Below are 16746 nucleotides of genomic sequence, written 5' to 3'. Positions count from 1 at the left end.
GGTCGGGCGAAGTCGGTCGGGTGAAGTCGGTCAGGCCATTCTCATGGACGGTCGGGATCGAGACTCGTATCGAATCGGCGTCGAGGAGGGTCGGCGTTGGTGAGTCGGCAATAGGGTCGGTCGGTATATCCCAACACGCATGTAGTGTGATTCGAAATGTAGTAGACGACGGTCCGATCATAATTTTTCTATGGTCATTCGACCATAGAAATTTTATCCCATGGAGAATATGGATTTTGGCATTTCTCATAGGATGAAAAGTGATGGTATTTTTTTTTTTCAAAATATTTTTTTAAGATCTATGACCTAAATTTTGTAAAATATCAATGGATGGTTAGGATGAAATACTAAATGGTGATACAATATTAACATTAATATTAATATTATAATATTTATTATATTTTAATATTATTTTAATATTTATATTAATATAATATTTTATTAATATTAATATAATATTTATATTAATATATTAAGATAAATTATAAAAATTTTTGATGTTTGTATTTATTACAGTTACATCTATTATTTTTTAAAATCTATATTTACATTCTAAATTTAACGTCGTTAGTCAAACCGTTCCAAAAATTTGAAATGATCAAATTATCCTTCACTATACTCAGTAAATAGAATTTACCGGATCCCTTTTCACACACCCAATTGGTCCATAGATTCCATCCCTCCACACCCTTGATATGCGGCTACAACTTCTGATCTTTTTTGTCCCAAAAAACAGGATCTGATGAGGCCCAGATTATAGAGATTCCTCTTCACAAAGCTCCAAGGTAGACAAGCACAGCCCCACCACCAGCTGCCACCTCATGGCCCGCCAGCCTCGTCCCGCAGACCCGCTGTGGCTGGTCGTCGTTCACCTTGAGGCTCTCAACGTCGATCTTCTCGATCACCGCATCGATCATCTTGGGGTCGGTCGGATGGCCGGTGGCATCAGTGATGTAGAACACGTTCATTACCATTTGGCCTTTGGTGGAGACCTCGATCCTCATCATCGAGAGGCCATTCTCCCAGAACGTCTGGGTCATGTCGGCGAGAAGGCCTCGTCGGTCCATCGTGCGCAGCTCCAATCGCAATCCCTGAGATTCACCCATGAGAGGAATCAAATCTAATTGTAGTTGGGCTTAGAGAATCAGATGCCTATCACTCTTTCTTTCTAGGAGGGAATTGAAGTTAATTTATTGCAAAGAACGGTGAGGAAGGTACCTCGGATGCTCTGCGCTCGATGGTGGCTTGCAAGCATTGGATCACACGCTGGCACGTTGCTTTCGAACTGATTGGGCTCCCATCTAGATGCCTAATGCAAAATTTTTGAAAAAAATAATTGATATATTCAAGAATTAACCCATAATTTGAATAAATTCTCCAAAAAAATTATTGAATAAAATTAAAATTTAACCTAAATATGAGAAAAAATCTAAAAATTTATCAAGTAGGCTCGATCGCCATTAGCATCGATGGTGCCGTGGACATGACGTAGTCCATATTGGTGTGGGTACACATGACATCGAAGAGTAGCTTGGGTGATCCCTCACTAAGAGGGAAGAATTTTTAGCGATAAAATTATTTCGATGGATAGAATTTTCATCCAAATAACAATGTCAATGATGGTAAAAATTTTTATCAATAATAAAAAAATATTTATAATGAATAAATTTTTTTGTTGCAAATAAAAATAATTAGCGACGAAAATATTGCTTGCGTCAAAATAATCAGAATATTTGTGACGAAAATTTTCATCGTAAATAAAAAATATAGAGATATTATCGATAAAATTATTTTCGTCGGAAACACTAAAATTTTTTCGACGAAATTAGGTTTTGCGTCGTCAATAACGTTATTTATGACTAAATTTTTTCATCACTAATAAGTCAAAAAAAATAAAAATTAGATATTTTTAGTTATTTGTGATGTAAATTTTTGTCGTAAATAATTTGACTATTTGCGATCAATAAAGATTTTTTATCACAAATTAAAAATATTAATGATGGATAATTTCATCGTTAATAGTTTAAAAGTTAGATAACTTAAAATTTAAAATAGAATAATTATTTACGATGAAAATATAACATCGTAGATAACAAAATATTTGTGATAAAAAATAAAATTTTCATCGAAAAATATGAGAAATTTACGATGAAATATTTCATCGCTAATAATTAAAAAATTAAAAAAATATAAAATTTCAAAAAGTAAGTTCTTTGCGATGCTAAAAAGCTTTTTTTTTCGATCAATTTTTAGATAAAAATAATTTTTAAATGAAAAATCAGTCATTTTCTTAACGATGAAAATATTTTCATCCCTAATATGAATATTAGCGATGAAAAATTATTTTTCATTGCAAATATTTAAATTTTAAAATTTTAAAAATAAAAGATAATTTGTGATGGAATATTTTTATCGTAAATAATGAACTATTTATGATGATAAATCATATTATTGTCGCAAATCTTTGATTATTAACGATGAATTATTTTTATTATTAATATTTAAAAAAATAATTTTAAATTTAAAAAACTAAACTATTAGCGATGTAATAAATTTTTCGTCGTTAGAATGAGTTTTAACGACGAAATATTTCATCAGTAATGGTTAAAAAAATTTAAAAATTAAAAAAAACTTTCATATTAAAGGATATATATTACAATAAATATTACTATATTTATAAAAAATTATAAGATAGTTTTAAAAAATAATATGTGCAAAATAAAGTTATGTAAAATATCAAGATATGTGTATATAAAAGGCACATGAAAAGTCATGGTCTATAAAAAATATGTTGTCGTAAATGTTGGGGCATGGGAGGATCGAAGTGGATGGAGTTGATGAAGGCATGCTCGAGGTGATTACTTTTATTTCTATTCCTACTTTTTATCATGATGTTTTTCTTGTGGTTTTTGTCATTCTAATATGCCTTTCTCAAGTCTCTAATTGTTTACATTCAAAAATTATGTTTTCAACCTTTAGTTTTGATCCAGAAATAAGATAGATAAATATCAATTTATTTAGTGCAAGATATAAAATATTATTTATTTATATTATATAAAGTAATATATAATTATATATATATAAATCAATATATAATATTAATTTGGAGTAAAATGAGTATGTCGATTAAAATCTTTTTCTATCTTTGTTTGATTAGTCTATTTTGTGTTTTGAGGTTGTCCTCTCCAAAAACCCCTAAACCCCTAAAAACGGAGATAAGATTTGATTCCATTTCAGTTAATCCAACAATCAAAGACTTTACCAACTTAATATGTGTGTGTGTATACACACACACATATATATATATAGACACACACATATATACACACACACACATATATATACACACACACACACACACAAATATCACATATATCATTGCATTATTCAAATAAAAAAAAAATTTTTGAACGATTATTAGTGACGGAATAAAATTTTTATTGCTAATGATATAAATAGTGACGAAACAAGTCATTTTCGTCATAAATAATATTTTTTTGAGACGTGAATTTTTTCAGTAAAATTTTTTTTTATGGCGAGAATTATTAGCGACGAAAAAGTTTTTCCATCGCTAATAACGTTATTAGAGATGAAAATATATTTTTCATCGTAAATTTTTTTGGTTCAATTTATTTGTGAAGAAAATTAATTATTTACGATAAAAAATTACGTCGCTAATACCCCGCGTCCCTTCACGTCCCATCAGAAATCTATTTTTCTTCCTTTCTCCTCCCACGGCATTCAGCCTCCCGCGTGCTTCTCTCGGCCTCTCTGCCTCCCACGTCCCCTCCGGCTACCTCCACCATCCAGAGCTCTTCCGCCGCTGCCGTTGCCATCGAGATGAGTCGTGTTGAGCTTTTTTTTTGTTGGGTTATTTTCGGGTCGGGGACGGAGATGGGGAATGGCGTGGGGCCAGTGTGCCAGGGACAGCCGCCTGGGCCGGGATGGCGATTCGCGGCCGCGTGGGGCCTGCGGGTCGCAGCCACACAATGGCCGGCGTGCTGTTGACGGCCGCCTGGGCTGGGACGACGGGCCTACGTGCCAGCATGCCGGGGCCTGCGGGCCTACGTGCGGGACCAGCATGCTGGGCATAGTGTCAGCGTGCCAGGGATGGCTGCCTGGGCCGGGATGGCAGCCCTGGCCGCATGGGGCCTGCGGGTCACGGCCACACGGTGGCGACGTTTTGTGGCCGGCATGCTGGGGACGGCCGCTGGGTCGGGACGGCGGGCTGTGTGCCCAGACCGGCATGTCGGGCACGGTGCCCGGGCGTGCATGCCGGGGCCTAGGGCTGGGGTGGGGCGAGTCGGGCTGGATCGGTCGGGTCGGGCTAGGGCTGGTCGGGTGGAGTCGGGTCTGATCGGGTTGGGCCGAGTCAGGCCGGGATGGGGTGGGTCGGGTTGGACTGGGGCGAGTTGGGTGGAGTCGGGTCCGATCGGGTCGGGCTGGAGCGAGTCGGGTGGAGTCGGGTTGGGTCGGGTCGGGCTGGGGCGGGTCGGGTGGAGCTAGGCGGGTCGAGTCTGGTCTGTGCCGGGTCGGGAATGGTAGGGTCTGGGTCGGGTCGATTTCGGGTCGGGCCGGATCGAGTCGGGCTGGGGCGAGTCGGGTGGAGTCGGTGGGTCGGGTCGGGGTGGGTCGGGTGGATTCGGGGTAGATGAGGTCGGGCTGGGGTGGGTCGGGTGGAGCCGGGGTGGGTTGGGTCGGGTCAGGCCGGGGTGGGTCGGGTGGAGCTAGGGCGGGTCGGGTCGTGTCTGGTCTGGTCCGTGCTGGGTTGGGGATGGTAGGATCCGGACCGGGTCGGTTTCATGTCGGGCCAGGATGAGGCAGGTCGGGCCAGGTCGGGTCGACCTGGGGTGAGTCGGGTGGAGACGGGTCGGGTCTGGTCAGGGTCGGTCTGTGCCGGGTCGGGTCGGGTCGAGTCCAGGGAGTACCGAGCCGGACTAGAGCATCTGAATTATTATAATTATTGCATGTTATTATAATTGTTGCATATTATTATAATTGTTGCATATTATTTTTAGTGTTACTGCTGAAGTTAGTTAATTAATTAACTGATTATTTTTTCACTAACACAATGCACATTGCTGTTACTTATTATAATTAAATTATTTTATGTGCTGTTTTGTATGTTGCTGAAATTATAAATAAAAAAAATATTTCTATTTTAGAGAGAATTCTATTAAAATTTTTGATCAAGAAATTTCAATACGAAGTTATTCCTTTTTGATAAATTAGAAATCCATCTTCGAATGCACGTTAAAGATGGTAATTAAATTACATTGAGCCGTAGATTTTCGTTCAAGTATCGATCTTCATCGAAATCGAAACTTGGATGTTCCGTATTCAGATTTTTTAAAAAAATAATATTATTATTATTGTTAATAATTGATATTTTATTTCATTATGTAGTATTTAGTAGTTATCTGTCCATTGTTCTCTGGGTATGTGGTGGATAGGGTGCGTGGGCACCATATCCACATCATATACTTGGAGAATTATAGGGAGATACTGTCAAAATTTTTATAAAAATGAGACAAAATATCTACTAATAACAATAATGAGATTATTACTTTTTTGAAAGGGATTGGGCCATACCTGTTAGTAATGATTTGAAAAAGATAGGATCATGCCTTTTTACTTCATAAAGGGATAGGAACACATATTTTCTGTGTTAATGTTCAGTCTGCATGTCTTTTTTAATATAGATTATTTTGTATGAAGTGATCCGGATTTGGATCCGAATCGAGATTTTTTCTGGAATTCAAAACACGATTCAGTCCGAAATTCGGATCGGGATCTTGAATACCATAGAATTTTTTTGGTTGTTAATGATTTTATGTTTATTATTAAATGAATATCAACAAAAGTTGGATGAATGCTAGAGAAATTTTTTTTCCTGAATATCGCAAAGGAGTTCGAGATTTCATTGACTTTGCACGGCATAAGACTGACAGTGCTAGTCGGATAAAATATCCATGTAAGAGATGTGTCAATATAGTATATTGTCACATAACACTTATTAAGGAGTATTTGCTACAATATGGTATGGATAAGAAGTATACTTGTTGGATATGGCATGGGAAGGATGATCTGAATGAGGTCGTGCATGACGATGACGATACTAAGATGATAGTGATGCTGATGGATCTGTCAAATAGTGGTATAGAAGAATTGTTAGATAATTTACATCAAGGTTCTTGTTCAAATGTATGGATGAATACTGCTGCATCTGAAAGCAATTCTAATCATGAACATAATATCCAGCTTGAGGTAGAAGGACTTCTGAACAGTTTGCAAAGCTTGTAAGAGATGCACGAGAGTCACTTTATCCAAATTGTACAAAATTTCTCAAGTTAGATTTTTGATAAAATTGCTTCATATTAAAATCGTGAACTGATGGAGTTAGAAGTCATTTGATCAAATTTTAATATTGATTAAAGTAGCTTGTCTGATGGAGAGAGACTGTCGAAATCATATTCTGAAGCAAAAATATACATGCAGGAAATTGAACTTGGCTATACTTTTATACATGCCTATAAAAATGACTACATATGATTTTATAAGGATAACGAACAAGTAACTGAACGTCTGAATTGTGGTGAGCCTAAATACAAAATCGATAATAGGAAAGAAAAAAAGATACCTCAAAAGATTTTGAGATATTTTCTATTGATTCCAAGACTTTAAAGGTTGTATATGTCTACAAAGATAGCTGGAGGAGAACATACTCAGCCACCCGGTCGATTTTTTAGTGTGGAAAGACTTTGATGCAAAGCATCCGCACTTTGCGAGTGACCCGCCAATATCAGGCTTGGTCTAGCGATAGATGGATTTAATCTCTTTGGCAATATGAGTACCTCTTATAGCATGTGGCCTGTGATGCTAGTTGTATATAATGTGTCACCTTAGAAGTGTATGAAAAAACTATTTATTTTTATGTCACTGTTAATTTCGGGTCCGAAAGTATCAGGTAATTAAATTGATGTATATCTACAATCTTTGATTGATGATCTGAAGGAGTTATGAAAAAATGGGGTTCAGACATATGATTTTGTGAATCGAAGTAATTTAGTTGCATACTTCGATTTTATGGACTATAAATAATTTTTCGACATATAAAAATTTATCTGGATGGAGCACCAAAAGATATCTGGCATATCCAATATGCAATAGGATGCATCCTCCTTACATTTAAAGCACGAATGAAAAATATATTTCATGGATCATCGGTGGTTTCTTCCTACTAATCATTCTTGGAGGATCCGTTATAATCAATTCTTTGATAGTAAGTCCGATCGATGTCCCCACCCAAGGAGTTAAGTGGATCAAAAATTTTAGAACAACATGAAATCATTAAAATGTCCAATTTGAAAAAAATCGGATACTCGCAAGTGGAAGTGTACTGAAGCTAAGCTGAATTGGATGAAGTGAAGCATCTTTTTTGAACTACCGTATTGGAAGCAGCTACTACTTCGTTATAATCTAGATGTAATGCATATTGAAAAGAATATTTTGATAATATCATCGGTACTGTATTGAATATTTAAAAAAAAATAAAAGATGGTACAAAAGCTCATCTTGATCTGCAGGAAATGAGAATTCAATTGGAGTTTCATTTAGTTCGTCGAGGTGAGAGATTTTTTATGCCACCCGCATATTATTCGTTATTTGGAGAGGAAAAAAAAATTTCTGTGGATGGTTCAAAATCGTAAAATTTCTTGATGCATACGCTTCAAATATATCACAGTGTGTTGGGAACAACAACGGTAATATCTCTAGTATAAAAAGTCATGACTCCCATGTGATGATGCAATGTTTGCTTCCTGTAGTCATGCATGGCTATTTAGGTGGTGATGTTCAAACTGCATTGATTGAGCTGGGAGTGTTCTTTCGAGAACTATGTTGTCGAAAATTGAAGATTAACTTACTTGAGAGATCAGAGAAAAATATCGTACTCATTCTTTGTAAATTAGAAAAAATTTTTCACCATTATTTTTTGATGTTATAGTGCATCTAGCTGTCCATCTTCTAAAGGAAGCTCTTTTGGTTGGATCGGTATATTATCGATGGATGTATCCTATTGAAAGATAAAGAAGTTATATGTATTTTTCATATCAATTATAAGATGTAAATATATTTATAAAATTTAAATTTATTTTTATTTACAGATTCTTGTATACCTTAAAAAAATATGTGCGCAATAAAGCAAGGCCTGAAAGGTCTATAGTAGAAGCATATATAGCTATCGAGTTGTTATATTCTGCTTGATGTATCTTGATGATATCGAAATAAGATTCAATCGTGTAGATCGTAATGCAGATCGTGAATGGGGTGATAATGAGCTAACGTTGTCTATATTTAAAAAAACAGTTCGACCTATTGGTGCAAAAAAATTTGAATTTATGGACGTGAATGAGCTATCCAAGACATATTTTTACGTTCTAAATAATTATAAAGAAATTAAAAATTTTATTGAGTAAGTATCATCTTACGATACTGTTTAATGATCAAAAAATTTTTTATGTCGGTGTAAAATTAAAAATTATGACTTCTTGCAGTGAGCACAAGAGTGTACTATATAGAGAGAATAATACAGATGCTGATGATCGATATAGGAGAAAATTTGCAAAATAGTTTGGTGATCTTGTAAGTTGCATTAGTGATATATTATTTATTTACTTTAAATAATATTATTTCAATTAATATAATTTTTTATCTTATGATGCAGATGAAATATAAGTATTTCAATAAAGAAGTGGGTGCAACCGATGAGTTGCACGATTTAGCATGTGGTCTCGATTGAAGGGTTAATCACTGCATATTCTGTATCATTAGAGGAATGTGATTTTATACAAGGAGCTTGAGATGCAACGATGGATCCAGAATAGTAAAATTGCTACAACAGGATATAAAGAGAAGAAGAGATTAATTATTATGGTGTACTGGTAGATATCATAAAACTGAAGTATGGGTCCAATAATTCTGTATTTTTGTTTCAGTGTGAATGATGGGATATTAGTAATAAAAAAATTGAGATGCATGTCGATTCAAATTTATCTGTGTAAATTTTGCACGAACATGATACCACAATGAGCCGTACATATTAACAACTCAAGCGAAACAAATAATATATTTGAAGGACCTAAAATATCGAGATAATTGGTATGTCATACAAAAAATAACACCTAGAGGTGTATATGATATACCAACTCGATTAGAGATGGATAAAATTTTGGATTTACATGAAGAGGAAGCTTTTCAGCAAGAAAAATAAATATCAGCTGAGTTTTTGGTTGATGAAGAACTTGTAACGGTACCTTTGAATAGGGTTGATCTTCCATCTAACGAAGTTAAAGCTGATTTTGTATCTAATCTGGATGAGTCAGAGGGCGACAATCATTCATAAATGATGATGAGATAGAAGACGATACATATATTGATTACTGTGATTCGGACGAGGATTTACACATTGAGGAAGATATGGATATTGATGAGTAGATCTTTATTCTTCATTCAATTTTATGTTACAATAATGGTATGCGATATAATTGTATTCATTAAAATATTATTTAATTATTATTATTATTATATAATATTATATTTATTTATATTTAATTACTGCAGATATGGCACTAGGAGATAGACGACGACGATCGCGTTCACAGTTACCTGCAGATAGCTTGGAGGTTGAGGCGCCTTCACCGATCTCCATGGCCTCACCGGCTCCAGTGTCAGAGGATCTTGCATTGGCAGGTCCCAATGAGTTGACTACGACTGAGCTGGGTCCCAGTGAGGCGGGTCTCAGTGAGGCTGGTCCCAGTGGTATTAATCATTACACTTTATATATAATCAAATTTGATTCTTTTATTTGGATCATGCTAATGATTTATTATTGTTGTTTCAGGTCAGTCTACATCGGTGGTCAGAAGAGGGCGAGGTCCATCGAAGAACCTCGCTTTAGAGTGTTAGAAATGTAAGCACCCGAGACAGCATCTCCGGATAGAGATACCGGCTGGCTATACCAAACCCATTAGGGGATGGTGTGAACCATGGCAGATCGAGCTGGGCATCATATGCCGCAGCTATGCCCCGGTGATACTCTTCGATTGGCATCATGTTGCCCAGCTCAGAGATAGATTTTCTACACCTACTTACAGGTAAAATAAATTATATTACAAATATTTAATTTGCATAGTATTCTTCTAATGTTTGTTATTGGCAGGATGTATTTGATATCATCGATTTCGAGGATGATCGTGTGAGGCAACGATCGATATCCATCAATTCTTGCACTTCAAAGATTATTGCAGTCACATGCATCAGCATTGGTACCGAATGGTGTAGGCTGAGGGGCAGGAGGCAGCACGGCTGCAGCCCTACGACAGCATCACCATCAATGATTGGACTATCATATGCAGGCATTATGAGGATCCGGCATATCAGGTTACACATCTAATTTTTTTTAGATTTTAATGACTTAATTATTTATTCTTAAATTATATTTGTTATCTACTAATTTTACTGCTAATTTTACAGAGATGATATGTCCAGAATGTGGCGAACCGGGCGAGACAGACCGTGCCGTATTATGGAGGTTCGAGATCATTTGCTCGCCACATAAAGCACATGGTACATATTTTTTAAATTTTTAATTATGATATATTTATCTAATTATTTAATTTTTTTTAAATAATTCTCAAATTATAGAGAGATGCTGAGAGTGACAAGCATCTTGGTAGGATCGATATCTATCAGCGACCCACCAGCGACGGTTGGAGGAGTGGACGACGAAGGGCCAAGAGCTCTTTGTAAGTTTTTTCAATTAATTTTTTATTAAAAAATTAAAATAATTTTAATTTTTATTTTCAAGATCGTATGACGACAGGAGATCCCAGCCTACCCCTGAGGGCTCACCGCACCCATAGATGATGAGATCTGTGATCAAGTGCTCGGTACGAGATCCTGTTATGTTAAGAGTTTAGGATATGGGATCACTGCTCCTTCATCTTCATGATCATCTAGGACTGAGATCCATTCTATGTTTCAGACTTGATCGATGGAGATGTAGAGACAGGCTGTCGAGGATCGACAGCAGGCTGAGCAGCGAGCTCAGGAGCTGACTGAATGCATCGATCAGTATCAGTAGTTCTAAATCCAGATGATAGATCGAATGGTGTAGATGGAGCAGACGATCCAGATATTGAGACAGCAGTAGATCGATCCGAGCTCCATCGTCGGTCCGAGCTCTGTCGAGTATTTTTCATCCCCACCTCGTTCTCCACATGCCGATATGTGACGGCTCTTTGATGTATTTTTTTTAAAACTCTTGTAATTTTAATTTGATATAATAAAATAATAAAATTTATTTATCATTTTATTGTATAAATTTTTTATTCAAATTTTTTAATTTATAAAAAATATTATACATATAACTTAAAAAAATATATCTAAAATTTTTAAAAAATAATTAGTGATGGAATTATTACCGAAAAATATTTATCATAAAAAATTTATAAAAATAATTTAATTTTTTAAAAAATATATAATTAACAACGATGAAAAATTTTCATCGCAAATAGTTATTAGCGACGTAAAGTTTAATCGAAAAAATATTTATTTACAACATAAATATTAGTCGCTAAAGTTTTTCAATTGTTATTCTTTTTATTAAATAAAATTTTTTACGATGGAAAATTATCGTCGCTAAAAGTGAATAATAGCGATGAATATATTTTCATCACTATTAATTATTATTAGTGACTGTTATTTTCTTCATAAATTATTTTTTTTATAAATAATTTTTTTATTTTTTATTTTTTACGACTAAAATTTTTTATTATAAATTAATGTTATTTACGATAAAAATATTATTTTCGTCGTAAAATATTATCAACGATGGTATTTTTTGTGACGAAATTGTAGCGATGAAATTTTCGTCGCTAATTATTATTAGCGACAAATTTGACTTATTAACGATAAAAATTTTCGTAGCTAATAATTATTTTCTTGTAGTGACTGTACTGGATGTTGACGATCGAGTACCTATGCTCGGTCCAGTGCTGGATCGAAATAGATGGCTGCGACAATAATGCAGAGGATGAGAAGGTAGTCTCGATGGAGGAGATGTGCTCGTAGTCGCGGTTGGTGAACATGAGCTGGTGGAGGCAGCGATCGGAGTGAGTGAGCGATGGCAGAGGCACTATGGCCATCTTAGCATCGCGGATGTCATGGTTGCCCTTAAGAACATGGCAGAGGTAGGCCTCGATGCGGCGGATCTACTGGGGATCGTCGATCAGGGAGCCGGAATCCTCATCCCAGATGAAAATGAGGGCCGCGATCCGGCCATTGTAGGTCCAAACCTTGGCCTCGACGACGGTGCAGCGGAGGTCAGGGAGGATGGCGAAGACCTCCGAGAGGAGGCCCGGGCATTCGGTGCTGGTGAGCTCGAGGGCGGTGAGGCCGTCGAGGGTGGTAGAGAGGGGTCCAGAAAGATGGAAAGAAGGAAAGAAAGATTTTTATCCCATTAGACCTTTGATGAAGGGCATTTCTGTTATTTTTGAAAATTTTAATTACGTGGTACTTTGATTCCATTTTTGATTAATGGACTGCTTAGCAATCAAGACTAAACTATAGGGTTAAAGAAAATATCAGGGACGTAAGTGTAGATTTTTCAAATTACTGAGCTTAATTGTAATTTCAACCTAATCTTAAAGAAATTTTTATAATTTACCCAATATATTAATATTTAAATTAATATAATATAATATTTATATCTATATTAATAAATTTATTATATTAAAATATCAATATTATATTAATATATATTAGTATTATATTTACATAATAAATTATAATATATTAATATTATATTTATATTTATAAAATATAATATTAATATTTATATAAAGTTTATGAGTAAAAAAATATGTCTTATATCTATTAAGAATATGATAGATATTTTATATTATTTTTTTAAAAAAATAAATGCTCAACCATAAATGTCAAAATTATTTTCGCGAATCAAATGAATTCTAAAAAATTCTTCCTACAAATGAAAATAAGATCATTAAGACCTGAAAATTTGGTACACTGCTCACAAAATGACATTAACCCTCTAAATTGATGGGTAACAGCATGAGCAACTTAAACTGATTGGTTAAGTTCGCACAATCAGGGCTCTCCAGCTTCCGTAGAATTACGCAGAAACCAGCAAATTAACAGGAAGGAAAAGTTTAATACGAAGGGCTGCAAGTACGCTGCGCAAAATGCAACATTGCTGCTCTGAGCTAAATCAGTAATTCCGAATGCGTGAACTGGTGAGTGCTTGCCCTGTGATCCCAGTACCCAATGCATGAGGATCCGTGCAAACGTACATTTAGTCCCATATACGATTCATTGTGCATTGGAAAGGTCGAGCAACCCAGTTGATGCACCAGGTCTGGCGCCCAAATCAAAGCTCGTGGCCTTGGAGGTCGGGACAAGCGGGCTCGGGCTTCGCCGAATAAGCGGGCTGAACGAAAGGACCACCGCAAGCAGCCCATAGAAAACCTCTCATGCCGTCTAGCATTTTATCGCAATCAACTTTCAGCTTTTTGGGATTGCTTCTTGGAGGTCAAGAGAAAAGAAAACGAATTCGTAATTAAGTTTCTTTTCTTGTAGCTATGACTGATTTACTGAACTCCACTATCCTTAAAGAAGAAGAAGAAGAAGAAGAGAAAAAAATCTTTGGTTCCTCCTCCTTAAGAATAAAATGGGTGCTGGCGATCGTTTCCTGGAAAATGATAGAAGAATTATACTTGCCAGAATAATTGAATGATATACCATCCAAAAAGAGAAAAAAAAAAAAAAATTCTGGGTAAGATATCGAACCCGCAATGAATGGGCGCTAGATGTTTATTGTACAAATCTGAACTCTAAAAATAGCCTCTTTCTATTGAACACATGAAATGGAATTGGATGAAGGCTGGTGGTGTTCACTCTGGTTGGAGTTTTAGAAAGAGCAATCACTAAATTAAGAAGGATTGGGTTTTTGTTACTTTTCCAGCAGTAACCATAGACGAGCTGATGGTCCGTAGAGAACAATTAATTAATTGATCATTTCGTACATATCCTGGCCCATTTCTTTAATTGGTAAGTAATGACTCAAGGGTTTCTTTATTGAAATGAATGTGACATCTTTACAGGGAGGGGTACTAATCTATGGAATGCAACATATATTACGGGTTAATTTAATGCTGTACAACAAGTTGCAGACAACTTGAAAATGTGATAGGATAAAAAATGGTCAATTATGCAATGCAACTTAAGAAGGTCACAGCTTTCTGTGCTGGTGCATACCATGATGAATATATCTCGTCAAAGCAAAAACGCATACTAGATTTAACCCTTCATAAAAATAACATCAGCTGTTTCGTCACACCCAATTAGAATGTTTTGACCTTTGGAAGATGCATTGTGTTACTTGAAAATATCTTTCGAACTTGTGTCCTTCAATTCAACCTTTATTTTTCAAGCCATTCACTATATACTCCAGAACAACGTTTCCTAGATTAATTATTGAGATAGCATTTTTTTAATGATCACTCGTACATATAAATCATCAATTCTTGGCTTTTGTTTTTGTGATTTAGTGCCATGAAGTCCTTAAAAGATGGACCTACTTTCTTGAATATATTTCTTGTATATCCTAGCAAACCTCTACTTCAAAGCAATGAAGTGACTAAGCAAGGAACAGGATTTTTGTTGAGTACTTGCATTGACTCCTGAGTTTTTTAGTTCTATTTACACCTCCATAGTGAGCTCTGAAATAATATATAAATTCACATATTTAAATATCCAAAGTGCTTTTGCATGTTAGTCTAGCTGCTTATTGTCTCAACTGGTTATGGGTCCCGAGCAGATCCCATATCTTTACAACATAATCACGTTTCTATATTTTTTTAAGAAAATACAACATATCACAATCAAAAATGATGGGTGACAACATAATCAATATAGAATCAAGTTAGCAATTAAATCTTTAATCCACCCAATCCCTTGTCTAGCTAAAATCGCAGTAATACATCAATCTCTTCCATTCTTGATGATATCATAAGTCCTCTCATTCGATTAGGCCAAAATCTATTACCAAAGAAAGCCTTGGTTTCCTTCAAACCTAATAACTGCCTAAAGTTGCAAATGAGTCAGGTTCATCAACGACCCAACCCAACTCATCACTGAAGACCCATGGTGCCAGGTTAAGTTTAGATTTTGTGAGCTTGACCTAATCCGACCCAACCCAATCTACACACTATATGGGTCTATTCCAGGTCATTTTTTTCTTTTTTTCAATCAAGAGAAAGGTGCTCAAATTAATCTCACTACATTAAGAAAGGCCAAGAGCTAAGTTTATTAACCTCTTGAACCGGATTTCAGTTCTAGACAAATATTAACTCATGACATACATTTTAACCATGCTAGCAAACAATTTTATGATAATCAAAATTCAATTTGACTCACTAGTAAGAATATAATTTTCTTCATGATATCTTATGAGCAAACAAATATAATTTTGGGTTCGATGCAGCTCATACATAACCCTAAATGGTCCAAGTGACTAATTAGTCCTAAAATTTTTTTCTATGGACCTAATCCAAATTGACCTGATCCAATCATTTGGATGGGATTGGGTCCAAGAGATCCGTACATGACATAAGGTCAAATTAGGTTAGAGTCAAGCATGTTCAAATTAGGTTAGAGTCAAGCATGACCCAATCTAACCTAACCCATTTGTAGCCCTGTAACTACCATCTCTCTTCATTTCTTTTCTTCCACACCTAATGAGATATAACATGACCTCGTAGAAACCAACTTTTTTTTTGAGAAACAACAAAAGCTAATTCTTCACTTGCTTAAAAACTAACTCAAAAACCAAGGTTCAATTATGACCAAAATAATCATCAACTAATTAGTTTCTTCTACTTCCATAATACTATCTGTCCATGCACTTAAGAAGAAAAATCAATTAAATATGCATTACATGTGCTAATTCATTTTCTCTGCACTTGATTTCTATATTCGCCAAAGATTATCAGCTATCATGTTCATTATGACAACTCAAGATGTCACACAAAAAAACTAGTTCGAAGATATTATTTAGATTCATTTATATATGCTGCATAAGAACCTAAGCTCTATCCAATATATAATCGATGGAACTAAACACATGCCTACCGAATCCCTCGTATTCACAATACAATAATTATTTTTTAAAATAAAAAAGATGCCTGAAACTACTTCATTAATTCACAACTTGCACATCATCATATTCGTCCGATACAAAAAATTAATTTTACATGAACATAATATTTCATCTAAATTTCCTCATCATCATCATCATTATTATTATTATTATTTTTTAACTTTCATTTTACAAGGATTAGCTGTTTTGAATAACTTTCTCAGAAAAAAAATAATGATCTCTAGAAACATTTGTATTTTATTTAAACTAATGGTTCATTAAAAGGTTTAAAACAATTAGGTTTTATATATATACTTTATGCATGCCTGATGAGCTTATCATAAAGGACATCGAGGTGGGCTTCTTCGTTTCTCTGCCACCGATGTAAGAACTCATCGACCATTAATCAGTGCGTCCGGTAGCAGCGGCTTCTGCAGAGCCTCAAAGCAAGAGGGGCACGGCCAAGTGGTTTTGCCATTCAATACACGGCAATCATATCGCTCTGTCATTTTCGCGCATCAATCAACCAC

The 16746-nt window shown here is 35.4% G+C and overlaps 1 pseudogene; it reads right to left on the bottom strand.

Annotated features, from left to right (window-relative positions):
• Positions 1 to 648: 648 nt before the first annotated feature.
• LOC140853188 (ACT domain-containing protein ACR8-like) lies at positions 649 to 12470 on the bottom strand (annotated as a pseudogene).
• Positions 12471 to 16746: the final 4276 nt, after the last annotated feature.

The sequence above is a fragment of the Elaeis guineensis genome, chromosome 13 (assembly GCF_000442705.2).
Source record: "Elaeis guineensis isolate ETL-2024a chromosome 13, EG11, whole genome shotgun sequence".
NCBI lineage: Eukaryota > Viridiplantae > Streptophyta > Magnoliopsida > Arecales > Arecaceae > Elaeis > Elaeis guineensis.
Note: the sequence above shows the minus strand (reverse complement) of the source record. Positions and strands in the feature narration are given on the sequence as shown.